Source organism: Sus scrofa, chromosome 16 (genome assembly GCF_000003025.6).
Source record: "Sus scrofa isolate TJ Tabasco breed Duroc chromosome 16, Sscrofa11.1, whole genome shotgun sequence".
Classification (NCBI taxonomy): Eukaryota; Metazoa; Chordata; class Mammalia; order Artiodactyla; family Suidae; genus Sus; species Sus scrofa.
In genome coordinates, this window is record NC_010458.4 from 35,196,353 (window position 1) to 35,212,942 (window position 16,590).

Genomic DNA, 16,590 nt, shown 5'->3' on the forward strand with positions numbered 1-16,590 from the left:
TCATGCTCCATCATAAGTGACTAGATATAGTTCCCAGTGCTACACAGCAGGGGATATGTACTTTTAAAATGCTCCTCAGGTGTGACTTTGAAATGGGTACAGGGTGTCCTCTAGGGGTGATGAAATGTCTTATAAATAGATACAGGTGACGATTGCACAATCTGTGAATGTACTAAATGCCACTGAATTGTATACTTAAAAATGGTTAATGGTTAATTTATGTTATTTGGGTTTTACCTCAATTAAATAGGAACTAAAACAATGCCCCCTAGGTGATTCTGATTTTTGGAAGCTCTGATCTTGGGATGCTGTATATGGAGGGGTTTCATGTTTCAGGTGACTGTACTTGTTAGAGGCATATCTCAGGAGAATGAACTGGGTCTTGGGTACAATTTTCAACTTGTGACTCTGTAACAAACTGAATTTCCTTTAGAAAGTTCTGGGAGTCTTAACAACATTTGGTGGCTAGAAAGTAGGTCTATATATCGGTTGGTCCTGGTTTGGATGGACCCAGAATTCTGAGGTTGTCAGAATTCTGCTCTGCTCTAACCAGAGCTCCAAGGACTTAACATGGATCCTGGGTTCAGCCTGCCTTGGAATGGAGCAGTATAGCTGAGATCCTTTTCATCAGAAAGTTACCAAGGAAATTCTAGCCCTAATGTCTGTTGAAACTGTCTGCAGAATCATTTTGGATGCTTGGGATTGGGTGGCTATCAATTTCCATCCCTCTTGGATGGAATTTTCACCAGTAGAGATACAACTACTTATTGCAACATTTGAATAGATCAAATTTCATCACTTGACTCAAGAATCTCCATAAAAGACCTTAAGTTCACAAACCTGACTGTGACAGAGTTATGACTAAGCCTGTAGATGTGAGATAAAGTAGTCAGACATTCATATGAGATAGAGTTGGGAGGTGAATGAACACAAGGCAATGACATGAGAAATCTTAGAGAAACCTTTATCATTAAAGACTGAAGCAGAGGCCCAGACTGAAAAGAGATGAGAGATACAGAGCGTACTCCCTGGGTCTCTACAGTCATCCATTTCCCTTTCAAATCTTTTAGTCTCTGCTGCCCTAGATACCCTGTATCCTTATACTTTCTGTTTTTGTCTTTTTAGTTTTTTTAAAAATTATAGTTGATTTACAGTGTTGTGCCAATTTCTGCTATACAGCAAAGTGACCCAGTCATACATATGTATACATTCCCTTTCTTATATTACCTTCCATCATGTTCTATCCCAAGAGATTGGATATAGTTCCCTGTGCTATACAGTAGGATTTCATTGCTTATCCATTCTAAATGTAATATTTTGCATCTGCCAATCCCAAACTGTTACCATGTAGTGGCTACCATGTTTTTGTCTTTTCTATATCACTTGTACTTCTAGCCACCTTTTCAACCAGAAGATCCTCCCACATGAAGGCCTTCTTCACGTGGGATTTGTGTGTTCCAAGCCAAAGGAAGAAGATGGTTGGGAGTTGGAGCTCAGAGTTGAGCTTTGTCCCTCTGGGTTTTCCTCAGCCACCACCACAGTAGGTTGTTGGGGTGTCCTTCTGAAAGCATCATCCCAAAGCTCTGTGCTTCTCAGGGAGGGATGAGTATTAGACTCCCAAAACAACACACTTTGGAGTTCTTATGACTATTTCCAGAGAACCCTCCCCAAGTGTCCCAGGGGAGCCTTTTCTTTCCCCTTTCCTTGTTCCCTGGAGTGGAAGCCTCCTCAGGTAGATTAATCTCAGTCTTGGGTAATTTTTGACATTTGTCTCCTCCATCTTTGCCTTTTTCCCCATTAGGTTTCACGAGTTGAATGTGAAAGGGCAGAAAGGCAAGCAGGATTGCACTTAAAGCAGAGAAGGAGGGATGGCCCGAGGAGGGGCTTGTGTATGATGTGGGTGCAGGGAGAGGTGAGGTTAGGGAACCCAGGGTGAGATCACAGTGGGGGTTAGCATTTAGACCTGAACCAGCGAAGACAATTCAGTGATTGAACTTTCCATCATCTGTGTAGCTTATATCCGACCACGAACAAAAAGAGGAAGTTACAGCCCCACCACATACACTTTGTGTCTCCCACCTTCCCCTGCTTCCTCAGGCTGAGTCAGGCTTGGGCGACTTTCCTACAGACTTGGTCTCGGGGATGAGGGACACCCAAGCAAATGTGTAGGGAAGATAACTTGTTTGGATTGGCTACCTCTTTTTTTTTTTTTTTTTTTTTTTTTTTTTTTTTTTTTTTGTCTTTTTGTCTTTTTGTCTTTTCTAGGGCCAAACCCACAGCATATGGAGGTTCCCAGGCTAGGGGTCTAATTGGAGCTGTAGCTGCTGGCCTACACCACAGCCACAGCAATGCCGAGCCGAGCCGAGCCGTGTCTGCGACCTACACCACAGCTCATGGCAATGCTGGATCCTTAACCCACTGAGCAAGGCCAGGGATCGAACCCGCAACCTCATGGTTCCTAGTCGGATTCATTAACCACTACACCACGACAGGAACTCCTGGCTGCTCTTTATCTCCCTTTCTAGATTTCTTCCCCCAGAACTATGTGCCTTTACAGACAGATTCCAGGGTGGAGAGCTCTGTGGAAGCAGAACTTTATGTAATAGATCATTTCTGACCACTTCTCTTTTCTCAACCTTTCTTTTCCTATATCCCATCCTCCCTTTGAGCTAGTATGAAACTGGACTGAAGGTGTGGTGAGAGGCAGGGTTTTAAGGGATTTGCCCTCTCTCCGCTTACAGGTGACATTTTATTCTCTCCTCACTGCCACCTGAAGAAATGAGCAGGGCAGGAGTGTGAGGACACAGGGTAGGGTTGTTGGTGAAGATAGCATTTTGTCAGGGGAACATTTAGATGTGTATTACATAGAAAATTCACTTGAATATATTGACTTATTTATAGGAAAGGTCAAAAATCCAGAGAATTATATGGAAGCTTAGAGTTAACATGCTCATCCATCTACCCATTCATTGATCCATTTGTCTATCTATTCATCCATCCAATAAATAATTATGGATCCCTCCTAAGTACATGCTACTGTGCTGTATATACTATAGCACTGTATATACTTGGCAAATGTAGCATACGCAAGGAAAGAGAGAAGAGAGCATGATAAGACAAATAATTGCCTTAAGACAGCTACTGTCAGGGATTTATCATCTGAGAGAGAATTTGAAAATCTTGGCTGGCACACAACAATGAGGATCCCTAAGGAAACAATATAATGGCTACACAGGCTGTAGGGGAGACGGAGAAAGCACATAATGACATCCTGGCAAATTGTACCTCAAGGCACATTTCCCACATGGCTGTGGTTCCCCAGGTCTGCAACCCCCACCCCCACCCCCTTGGTTATAATAGTGGCTAAAAGGCCATGTTCTGTCATTAGCAGCAGCTCTCTTTGTGGGAATAGTGGTGTAATTGTGGACAGAAGTGCATGCTGAGTTCTATTTATAACTTCTGATGACTCATTAATATGTTACCTTAGCAGAGGCTAGCTCCAGAGCTAGCCTTCTATTACTTTTTGTCAAAAACATTCTCACTGGAGTATTCTGATGAAATAAAAAGCAAATTGTCTGGTAAGCACTCCCAGCAATTTGCACATCAGCCTTCTAATTGCTGTAATGTTAGCCACACTTAGTTTTTGGTATTGCAAACTACAATTGTCAAAGGTACTGGTAATTCCTAGTGCTTACATGTGGAATTGGTGTTAAGGAAAAAAAAGAATAACTGGTAGTTTTCTAAAGAGTTTAACTAGCAGCTGATCTGGAAAATATAACCAACCTTCAAAAGTATTTCCATTCCCGGAAGTCTTTGCATCCTCTCCGACTATGCCCTTTGTGACATTTCCACACACGTGACCTTCACACCCATCACTGATTCCCACAGAGAAGTCGTAGTTGGGGTAACTCTGAATTTTATAGAGATGTTAAGGTAGGACTTTGAAGCTGCAAAGCTGTTATCAATTCAGCCTGAAAAACAATCTCTGTGGTTAAGTATGTTAAATCCCCCTGTGCTTTCATAGCAGTGTGGCTAAAGGTTATTACTGTGAACACTGGAGGGTGAGTGGGAGATAACTTCAACCAAAGTGCTGTCACTGAAATGAGTTCAAAGGAGTTACTCATCTTTTATGCATTTTGGAGGAACCTCATAATCAGATACTATTCTACGCTTTGTTTAAAAAAAAAAAAAAACATGTAACAAAGAGTACCAAAGCCAAGGATGAAAGCTAGAAATGCTAGCAAGGATGAAAGCAACTGGAACTTTCACACACTGCTGATGGAAATGCAAAATCGTACACCATTTCGGAAAACAATTTGTCAGTTTCTCATAAAGTGAACCATACACTTAGCACATGTAACAATCTCAAACTCCTAGGTATTTACCCAAGAGAAACGAAAACATATACCCCTGGCAGGGAGTGGTGTGTGCGGTGGAACAGAGCATTCAGGAAACAGCATCTCCAAGAGTGTGACTAGACAGAGGAACTAAGGATGTAGAGCATTGGAGGGTTGAGAGAAGCAACAAGACGAGGCTGGAGGCAGCCAGTGCCGGGCTTGGTTGGCCGGGGTAGACTTTGGTCTTTATCCTGAGATTGATGAGAGACTATTAAAATGTATAATGCAAGAAGCTGACATCATCAGCTATGCCTTTTTAAAAGATCAGTCTGGCTGCAGTGTGGAGAACAGACTGGAGGGAGGCAAGGATAACTGTGGGGAGGCTGTTGAATTGTCTGGGATAATTCACAGCGGGGCTTGGGTTGGGGCTGTGGCCATGGGGAATGTTCTCTTTCACCCCCCAAACCCCTGAGATTGTTTGCACTGATGCCTTTACGTAATAATATTTCTAACAGAAACAAGAATGATAAATTGCTTATTTTAAAATTTTACATATATTATTTAAAGTAATATATATATAACTTATGTAATATTAAGGATATTATGGAACATAAAAAAGCTATGCAAAGCCATCTTCCTATTTCAGAACTAGAATATTATCATTGTGAAAACCTTCTTTAAATGAGAGTCTGTGCTTAATTTTATTTTTATTTTTGTTTGTCTTTTGTCTTTTTCAGGGCCTCACCACGGCATATGGAGTTTCCCAGGCTATGGGTCGAATAAGAGCTGTAGCCGCAGGCCTATGCCACAACCACAGCAACGCAGGATCTGAGTCGCATCTATGACCTACACCACAGCTCTCAGCAACGCCGGATCCTTAATCCACTGAGCAAGGCCAGGGATCGAACCCACAACCTCATGGTTCCTAGTCAGATTCTTTTCCACTGCGCCACGATGGGAACTCCAGTGCTTAATTTTAAAAAGGGGTTGAAAACTCTCCTTGGAATGCAGTGATATTAGGACTTCCTAACACTTAGAGCTTTTAGGCAATAGAAGCAGCTGCCTCAGGAGGCCAAGCTGCAGTCTGTGTAAATGCAGAAGGATTCCCAGGAGGGGAGGAAGGTTAGGACCTGCAAATGTGCTGGTCCTAACATCCCCTGAGACATTGCAACACAGAGAATAAATATATGGTAAAAGCAAAGCTTTCACGGGGCATTTAAAATCCTGGCATGCTGGTGTCTTAAAGCTGGATGTGGTATTGTAGCTACTTTTTTGGAGAAGTCCTTTGATTTGGGGAATACATGAGATCTAACCATGTTTATACACATATTCCTATATACAGAAATATATGTGGCTACAGTATTTTATGTCTTGAGCCCCAGAAGTAGTGGGTTAGGAGCAAGCTGAGGGACTGGCAAGAGTTTCTGAATACAAGGAAAAGAGTTGCAACTCCATTTTCTATATGTAGCAGGGGGTGGCAGGTTTTGGCCCAAATGCTACTTGTTTTTCAATGACCCACAAAGCTAAGAATGGTTTTTACATTTTGTCTGGTTGATTGACCTTTTGAATTTGAGATAATTGTAGATTCACATGCAGTCATAACACATACATGCATTACTATATGGAAAATAATTAGGTGAACTGGATTCATCAAAATGAAAAACTCTGGGTATCAGTGAAAAGGAAACCCACAGAACTGGTGAAAACATTTGCAAATTATACATCTGATAAGTGATTAATATCCTGAAGATATAGGAATTATTAACGTACAAGAATTATTCATTTATATCCCTACTCTCTTGAGAAAGGATATATAAGATGAACAGTATAGCATGAATAAAAATTAGAAATAAAAGAAGAAAGACAATATAAAACGGACCCAGGAATGCGACTACAAAAGCACATCATAATTATTAATCATGACTTCATGTCACTTCAAATGTAACTTCAGGCTTACCGGCAACCAACTCAAAGTGGGAAGTGCTGCTGGTTCTGCAGTTCACATAACTGATAAGATAACAAAGGCCAGTGGCCGAAAAGAAGTAGATTACTCTTGGTACTTAGACCAGACAAGTTCTTCAGAGAGTCTCCTCGCACAGAACAGTGTACAACCTTGAACCATGTGCTCAACCATATCCTTATAGGAGATCCAATGGTAAGCTCTTTCAGTTCAGCAAATTCTACTCGGGCGGCTGGTGGGTGGTGGTGTGAGTTCTTTGAAATATGTGTTCCAAACTGGGAAGAGTCACAAACACATTGCCAGTTGAGAACATTTCAACATCTCAGTGAGAAAAAGCTGTTAACAGCCCAGGTTCAAGAAGAAAAGAGAAAGTCATGGCTTCAGAGCCCTAATATCACTGTTTGCTTCTCTAACCTAAGGCATGCACACGTACACATGGCCACACCTGGGAGACACACACATACACACACACATCTCTAAATTCTTATTTCATGTCTTGGCTGAATGAGGGAAAGGTTATACTACAACTGTTTTTAAAATTTTAAAGGAGCTACCAATTACCAGGAACTGATGCAAGGCAATAAACTATAATTCAACATCAGGCATTCTTATACAATAGTGAAGCCAGATTTTGTGTGTCCTGAAGCTTATGCAAATTTGGGTACTCTCCTTAAGGAAATGAATAGGAAATTAGGAATTTAAAAATGGGTACGAAAATAAATATACAGAAAGAGAAAATAAATCACAACAAATTACTGGAGCTGTGGAGATTCAAGTTCTTTCCTTCTGAGATTAGGCAATTTACCAGAAATGCTTACAGAGAAATGCTTCCTGATTATGACCTGCCTCCCCTTTCCCACCAGATACTAACCCCCGGGATTCACAGAGGCCTCCGCAAGCAAGGGGCCCAGCTGCTTAAACTGCATTAACTCACAGCTTTGTCGAAAATCTTGTCCTCGGTTCCCATCACTAAGTCCATCATCTTTTTCCTAGAAGACTAAGCTTCTCCCTCCCTCTGATAATGCAAACTTTGAACTGTTATTGACAAGGCCCCAAATAAATCAGTGCTTTGGACTGTCTCTTTGAAAATGACTCCATATCCATCTCAAAGAAGTAATAGCTCCCGGACTTGCTCTTTGAAAAGGGATCCCTTGCCCTCACAAACAGGTCAGGCTCTAGATATGGCTATCTTTGGCTGTCATGCAAGAGAATTTCCAGAGAAGTGTTTTGGGGCCAAAAGGGAGGAATGTGAGATCTGCTCTGTTCTGTGAGGCAAACAGCAGAAATCTGGGAAAGTCTCATATCTCTGAATGTATTTTGTGTACATCTTCAACTCTCTTCAAATCAACTGTACTTTTATTTCTTGGATGAAGAGCTATAATCAAGTTGCCACTGTCAAGCTGTGAGAATTTTGACTTCAGCTTTGTAACAAATGAATTTCAAAGTGGAAAAGGCAGATGGGAAACAATCTCCAATCTGAAAAGTAAAAAGTGAAATTTATTTCTAGGAAAATATTGCCTAGGACTTGGAGAAAATTTAGAATTATTTAAAAATGAGGGAGGTTTGGCTGAGAATATTTCCTCTTGCTTCTTGTAACTTTGCTCTCGGATTTAAGCAGTGTTAGCATATTTGCCACACAATAGATTTCCTGTAGTAAGAGGAAAGAGTCATAGGCTGAGTCTATCTGAAGGAAGGCAAGGCCCTCTGATGAGTAATACAAAATATAAACTGGTCAGATTTTTAAAAATGTCAGCACTAAGTTTAACACCGGAAGATTCCCTGACCATGGCTATGGCTCCTTGCAGTAACTGAGCTCCTGGCAGCTGCTTCACGGCAGTGATTCCCTCCAGGTCCCTGGAAGGTGGCCTGGGATGGAAAAGTAGGTGAGTGTGAGTGCCCAGGGGAGGCCCGGCTCTGGGTCAAGGCTGCAAAGCCAAGCCTGGGGGTTTCAGGGCTGATATTTACCTTCTGGCCTATGTGTTTCTGCAGAAATTGGGGAAGCCTTTCAGAATGAACATCTTTGTTCAGGAGGCCATGGAGCTACCAATGAGACCGTATCAAGCTGATCCACCAATGTTTTATAGGAGACCGAGAAGGAACAGAGTGGGAAACAATGTACAAGAAGGAAAATGAAGAAAAAGAAAGCAGAGATAAATTCAAACTCAAAGTATGGAGCTGAGACACGGACAGACTGTTTTGAAGCATACAACTACAACAAGCTCTCAGTAGTTCAGAATTGTGTCAAAGAGGTCTGATCTGGATAAAAACTTAAACAATACATTTGTTTTTAACATAAACACAAATTTACTACTTTAAGGCCTATTCTTTAACAGTTAAATAGCTGAGGAAAGAGGCAGAAATCCTCCTGGGATTGAATAAATGCCTAAAGGAAAAAAAATGTGATGAGGTCAATTAACTGTTCTTATCTAAATATATGCTGCCAAAATTACTTTAAGTGCTTGAAAACAGTTTTTTTCCGTTGGAAGGCTAAATAAGATTTTGGCATTTGTTCTGAAAATCTTCTTTTTCAAAATAGTGTGGATTTTGACCATATCTTGAAATTATTCTGTACTCTTTTAGCACAGTGAGAAAGAATATCGTCTTATTCCATGTGGAATACATGTAGCAATAATAACAATTATTTTAGCAATAACGACGGTCCTCATTTTTTGGTATTTACTAGGTACCAGGCTCTGTACGGATCTCTTTTTGCATATGCTTTCTGAGGTTACATTTTTTAAAAATTGGTAATCTCCACCCACTAAAAAATTTAAAAGAAACTGAAGAGCATAGAGGAGACACCTCCAGAGTCCACCAAGCTCACCAGGCTCTTGTTTGCCTTCCAAGATATTGTGCTGAGCGTTTAAAGCATATTGTTCCTTTAATCCTCGCTACAACCGCATGTAGTAACTACTATTATCAACTTTATTAAAAGACGAGGAAACTGAAGCACAGAGCGTCCTTGCCCTAAATCATAAGAAAATAGGAGAACCGGGATCAGAACTCACATGAGTTTCATCACTGTTGTGTTTCCTTCCCATTATCTTCATTCCTCAAAGCCTAGACACCACTGTCTTTCCTCCCCTAATTGTCTAAATCCCCTCCATCCTTCAGGGCTCTGCTCAGAATAATAATACTAATAATAGCATTTATTGAATGCTTTCAGAATGCCAGGCATTTACATATACAATCTTATTTAATCTTCACAGAGCCCTCTGAGGCATGTGCTATTATTATCCTCATTTAACAGAAGTGAAACTGAGACTTAGAAAGTCACACAGCTAGTCAGTGGCAGAGGCCAGACTTGGCCGTGATGTTCTGATTGAGGCCCTGTTCTCCTGGCTCAGAGCCACTCACCCCTACAAAGCCCCCCCGACTCTCCTGCCTAGCAGTGTTTCACTTCATACAGGACAGCCTTACCATGTCACAAATCAAGATAGTATCAGCTAACAAATCATCCTCTGTTATTCTCTGGCAATTCAGACTGGATTCTTCTCTTTCAACTTTGCTGTCCTAAACTGGAGAGCAGACTCTGATTTTTTTTTTTTTTTTTTCCTTTTTCTTTTTCTTTTAGGGCTGTACCCATGGCACATGGAAGTTCCCAGGCTAAGGGTCGAATAAGAGCTGTAGCTGCCTACGCCACAGCCATAGATCCAAGCCAAGTCTATGACCTATACCACAGCTCATGGCAATGCTGGATCCTTAGCCCACTGAGGAAGGCCAGGGATTAAAACCGAATCCTCATGTCCTCATGGATACTAGTTGGGTTCATTATTGATGAGCCACAATGGGAACTCCATGATTTTTTGTTGTTGTTGTTGTTGCACCTGTGGCACACAAAAGTTTCCAGGCTGGGAATGAAACCCACACCACAGCAGTGACAACACTGGATCCTTAACTTGCTGAGCCACCAGGGAATTCCACAAAGACACTATTTTTAATGCTTGGTCATAATGCTTAGCAAATGCCTGGTGAATGGTAAGTGTGCAATACATAATTAGTATACTTATTAAAAAATATTTTTATAATACACAAAAATAAACTCAAAATAGATTAAAGACCTAAAGTGAGTTACATGATAAAACTCCTGGAGGAAAACATAGGCAGAACATTCTTTGACATATATTGCAGCAATATCTTTTTGGGTCCATCTCCTAGAGTAATAGAAATAAAAAGAAAGGAGTTCCCGTAGTGGTGCAGTGGAAATGACTAGGTTCTGACTAGGAACCATGACATTGTAGGTTCGATCCCTGGCCTTGCTCAGTGGGTTAAGGATCCGGTGTTGCCGAGAGCTGTGGTGTAGGTGGAAGATGCGACTTGTATCTGGTGTTGCTGTGGCTGTGGTGTAGGACGGCAGCTACAGCTCCGATTAGACCTCTTGCCTGGGAACTTCCATATGCCGGGGGTGCAGCCCTAAAAATACAAAAATAAATAAACAAATAAAAAATACAAGTAGTTTACAAAAAAAAAAGAAAAAGAAAAATAAACAAAAGGGACCTAATTAAACTTAAAAGCTTTTTAGGAGTTCCCATTGTGACTCAGTGGGTTAAGAACCTCACTAGTATCCATGAGGATGCAGGTTTGATACCTGGCCTTGCTCAGTGGGTTAAGGATCTGGCATTGCTGTGAGCTGTGGTGTAGGTCACAGATGCAGCTCAGATCTGGCATTGCTGTGGCTGTGGCGAAGGCCAGCAGCTGCTACTCCATAGCAACCCCTAGTTTGGGGACCTCCATATGCTGCAGGTGCGGCCCTAAAAAGCAAACAAAACAAACACCAAAAGTAAACTTAAAAGCTTTTGCCTAGCAAAGGAAAGTACAAACAAAATGAAAAGGTACATTACAGAATGGGAGAAAGTAATTTGTAAGTGAGGCGACCAACAAAGGATTAATCTCCAATAATCCCCAAAATATACAAAGAGCTCATACAGCTCAATATTAAAAAAAACAACACAGGAATTCCCGTGGTGGAGCAGTGGTTAACGAATCCGACTAGGAACCATGAGGTTGCGGGTTCGGTCCCTGGCCTTGCTCAGTGGGTTAAGGATCCAGTGTTGCCGTGAGCTGTGGTGTAGGTCGCAGACGTGGCTCAGATCCCGAGTTGCTGTGGCTCTGGCGTAGGCCGGTGGCTACAGCTCCGATTCAACCCCTAGCCTGGGAACCTCCATATGCCGCGGGAGAAATGGCAAAAAGACAAAAAATAAAAAAATAAAAAAATAAAAAATAAATTAAAAAAAAACCCAATCAAAAAATGGCAGAAGGTGTAAACAGACATTTCTCCAAAGAAGATATACAGATGGCCAAAAGGCACATGAAAAGATGCTCAACATTGCTAATTATTAGAGAAATGCAAAGCAAAACTACAATGAGGTATCACTTCACACTGGTCATCAAAAAGTCTACAAACAATAAATGCTGAAGAGGGTGTGGAGAAAAGGGAACTGTCCTACACTGTTGGTGAGAATGTAAATTGGTACAGCCTCTATGGAGAACAGTGGAGGTTCCCTAAAAAACTAAATATAGAACTACTGTATGATCCTGCAATTCCACTTGTGGGCATATATCTAGAAAAAACAAATAATTCCAAAAGGTACACGCACCCCAATGTTCATTGCAGCGTTATTTACAATAGCCAAGACATGGAAGCAACCTAAATGTCCACTGACAGAGGAATAGATAATGAAGACATATATATATATATATCGAGATATATATATCGATATATATATAATGGAATATTAGACATAAAAAGAAATTATCCCATTTGCAGCAACATGGATGGATCTAGAGATCCATACTAAGTGAAGTAAACCAGACAAGGACCAATATCTTATAATATCGTCTATATGTAGAAGCTAAAAAAATGATACAAATGAACTTATATACAAAGAAGAAATAGAGCCACAGACATAGAAAACAAACTTATAGTTAGCAAAGGGGAAAGAGGGGAGAGAGATAAATTAGGAGTTTGGGAATAATATATATATATATCACCATAAAGTAGATAACCAACAAGGGCCTACTGTAGAGCACAGGAAACTATATTCAGTATTTTATAATAACCTATAAGGGAAAAGAACCTGAAAGAGAATGGATGTGAGTACATGCATAACTGAATCACTTTGCCTTTGCTGTACACCTGAAACACAACACTGTAAATCAACTATACTGCAATTGAAAAAAAAAAAATAGCTCTATGTGAGTTGTAGAAATCCTAATGATACCTTACAAAATAGAATGAGAAAATGGATGAATGAAAATCAGATTCTTTAAACTTCTATAATTACCTCATCAGCATATTTAACTTTTGAAAAATCAATTAAGTGTGCACTAGAAGAAGTGAGAGGAGACAAGTCAGTTTAGAGAGCGTAGTGAGTCTGTGCGTGTGCACCAGCAGGCTGAGGTCTGCCTTGCCTGGAGGGGTGTCCGCCCAAGGGCTTCTCAGAGTGTCAGGTACCTTCTCCCTGAGAAGTTTCTTCTACTGCTTCTATTGTGCTGGGCTCTGTTGGCTTTTTGTTTTTAAATTCAACATCGCCTCTAAATACAAGTCAAGTATTTCATCTGGTGTTCAACTGAGGACACTGAACTGGGTTCAAATGCTATAAGATAATACAACTATATTTTTTTACTTTTAGGGAAATTAAAGAGATTTTTATTTGAGCATACACTGTTTCTGCTTTGGAACCTAACTGTGGTTTAAGATGCTACTACATCATTCTGTGGATAAAGGTGGTTCTAGTTAGGAAAACTTCAGATCCCACTAGTTTACTTGCTAACATTGGGCAAATAAAATTTGAAAACTATTTTCCACAGTGAAAAAATATTTGTGTGTGAAATGAGGTTGCTTTTGTTTTGAAGTGGTTTGCTTTTTCTCTTCCCCTGACATTGTCTCAACTTGCAAATTAACCCTGATCACAGATGAGGCCCTTGCTTAAGAAACTGACAGCAACATACACCCTGATGGGTGGGTGGGGCATAACGTTCAAAGTAAAAAGGTCCCCTGCTGGGTCGAAGACAGGGTTAGAGGTTCTCCAAGTTTCCTCCAAAATCTCTCTGTAATACTATTCCAGCAGCCCTAGGTCTATTATAAAAACGTCTTCTGAATAATTTATGACCTCTTTCCTTTAACCAAGCACATTAGCTGTTCTCCAGATGGTTGACTCTTCTAACAGGATGCTGGATCATCAGCCGTACTTTGGGCCACTTTGCTCAGCTCTGGGGACCACTGCTCAGACCCCAGGGACACACTTAACCTGATTTTGGAGGGGCCCCATTTACTTCTGCTCTTGTCTGCCTCTTGTTGGGTCAGTGTACCACCATGAGTGGATTGGTTACATTTAAGGAGGACCACGTGTTATCTGAGAGCATTTGCACCCTGGAACCCCAGGGAGGGGGATCGGATTACTTTGGAGCCCTTCTCTGAAAGTCGAACAGACTTCTGGAGATTGAGCACAGGGCCTCTCGGTTAGGAAGCAGGACACAGGATTGGTGATGAAAATTTGCTTAGGAAGGCTGACAGCCCTTGCCTCAAACTGTGGGGCTGCCGGATGGTTTCTGGTCTCCTTAAAGCTGTCTTGCCTTGTTGTGACCCATCTTGACGCTTCTGAGAAATGGCTTTCATGATCCCCTACTCAGAGATCTGCAGTTAAACTTTCTTTCCCCTTCTCAAGCCCATAGTGCCACGAATAGGCTTAAAAAGCCATGTCCTCCGACAATCCTCTTCCCCACATCCCTCTTCTTCTACCCAGTCTCTCAGCCCCTGCCCCCTAAATCTGAAAGTGCTTTCTTGCTAGAGGAGGAAGCCCAGTCCTGCAACTTCTCTCCGCTCAGAACTTCTCATTTATCAGGCCTCAGCCCAAGTGTCATTTCCTTCAGGAGGTTGCTGCTTCCTTAAATACCAGGTCGATTTCCACCCCAGCCGAGACCACATTCCTCCCTTGTTCCCACGGCATCTGGTACAGTGCTTGCCTGAGACATGGTCTGTCTGCCTTTTACCCTGAGCAGTTACCTCAACAACTGGGTTTTATCCATTCATACCCGTAGTCCCTGCGGACAATGTTCTGTGGAATCATTGACCCGCATGGGGAGCCTTTCCCTTCTTACCTTCCTAAACCTCTTTATGTTTTCACACTTTTAAAATCATAATCTTTCCTACGAATAGAAAAAATGGAATACATTGTGAATACTTATTTATTCAGATTGACCTAGACTTACCAGTTGCTTACGCCTTGCCATACTGACTTCACCTGTTCTATTTTATTCAGCTGCTTCAAAGTAAATTTCAGATTGAATGACATTTTAACCCTAAATACTCATGTATACATAACTAAAAACAGACATCTTCTGACAGCCCCATGATATGCCATTGATACCATTAATACACATATCCATATTATCACATCAAATACAGTACACAATAGTTCCCAGATGGCACCATTGTCCCCCAAAGTTTTTTTTTTTTTTGTCTTTTTTTTTGCTATTTCTTGGGCTGCTCCCATGGCATATGGAGGTTCCCAGGCTAGTGGTTGAATCGGAGCTGCAGCCACTGGCCTACGCCAGAGCCACAGCAACGCTGGATCCGAGCCGCATCTGCAACCTACACCACAGCTCACGGCAATGCCGGATCCTTAACCCACTGAGCAAGGGCAGGGACCGAACCCGCAACCTCATGGTTCCTAGTCGGATTCGTTAACCACTGCGCCACGACGGGAACTCCCCCAGAAGTTTTTTAACAAACGGTTTATTCAAACTAGAACCCACTCAGGGACTATAAACTGATCCCTGACCAACCAACTGGAGATATTCAGTTGTCATGTCCCTAAATTTCTTTTAACTTACAAGTCCCTTCCCCTCTTTCCCATGTTATTGGCTCAGTGAAATCCAGCACATTCCTTTGGAAGTCCCGCTTTCATGGTACTGTTTAACTTTGCCAGGCCTTTGAGGTGAGCTGACCTAAGGAACAAACACAGCCAGCCCTGAGGAGTCTTGTCCACATCAGGGACCTTCCACTTCTCTGTTCTCATCATCTAAGCACACAGCCTCGGGCAGAAGACTAAAGACTCACCCCGTGCTCTGGCATCTCCTGCTTGGACGTCCCTTTCCTGGTCTCGCCATCAGCTGGTGTGAGCCTTCCAGTAAAGCAGGGACCTGCACAGCTCTCCTTGCAGCCACCAGCAACAACCACGTGAACCTCTGGAGCCCATAAAACATACTGGGGAGACAGTCTTTGAACTCAGGACTCTGAGTCTTCATTATCAGTAGGAGCAACCAGCGGCCACCATTTTTAAATGCAGCTGAACTTTCTCCTCCAACTTCCATGAAGTCAATAAACCTCCTAAATTCGTCCCAGAAAAACAGCTTGTTTTCTAAGTGATTCAAGTCCAGCAGTGCCACACCCACCCTCTTGCCCCAGACAGATGGTCTGTCTCTAGGCAGAAAATCACTCTGGCTGCTCCTGCTGGCAAAAAAGGGAACCATTGCCATTGATTTGATGGAGAAATGTGAGGGATTTAGTCTCTGCCATCAGTTGTCTTGGCTGAGAAGCTCTGGGAAATCATCCAGAAAGAGCAGATCTGCTTGCCATTTCAGAGGCAGGCGAGGTGGTCTGTGGCTGGGGCAGGGAGAGAATGGGGAGGTGGGAGGTTGGGAACAGCTGTGTGTTTAGACTGACGGCCCTAGGCCTGGGGAGTCAGAGCTGAAAATTCCAACACAAAGAGGATTCCTGAAAGCAGTGATCCCTCTCTCCGCAAAGAGAGAAGTGGAGGAAGGGAATCAGGGCAGCAGGGGGTGTGGGCTGGAAATCCCAAAGGACAGTGCCTGCCAGGCTGATACGAGTGAACATCCAGCTGTTTTCTTTGGCTCATGCGGTTTCTGGTTGTGTTTATTTTCTTTTTCAGCAAGGAAAAAACCCTCCAACAACTACATTTCTAGTGAGGGAGTAGGTCCCATTTTAGTCTTTCTTCTTCCTGAATGTGGTAAAATGCTTCATAGGTAACAAAGGGGAGAAAAGAGACGACTTTATACTTGTACACAAAATTCTCAACTTGGAGGATAAAACTTTTCATTTTCTGGCTCTTCCATTTCCTGTTTTCCTTTTTTTTTTTTTTTTTTTAACTATGAAGCTCGTTCCCTACCACCCCCAAGCTCCCAACGCGCGCGCGCGCACACACACACACACACACACACACACACACACCCCTCCACTCTCTTCCTCTACTTTCATTTCAGTGGCTCCAAAATCAGAACATTATTTGGTTTTGAAAAAGTCACTACGGAAGTTTGTGAAATCTTTATCTC

At 42.0% G+C, this 16,590-nt stretch overlaps 1 long non-coding RNA gene across 2 annotated transcripts in view; it reads right to left on the reverse strand.

Annotated features, from left to right (window-relative positions):
* LOC102168063 overlaps window positions 1-16,590 on the reverse strand; it is a 62,839-nt gene that overhangs the window by 30,731 nt on the left and 15,518 nt on the right. Inside the window, exon 1 of one of the 2 annotated variants that reach the window (XR_002339579.1) lies at window positions 15,359-16,397. The exons of the other annotated variant lie outside the window; for it this stretch is intronic. This is a non-coding gene — a long non-coding RNA (uncharacterized LOC102168063). Of the gene's footprint in view, window positions 1-15,358; window positions 16,398-16,590 lie in introns of those variants that run through there. 2 annotated transcript variants of the gene reach the window in all.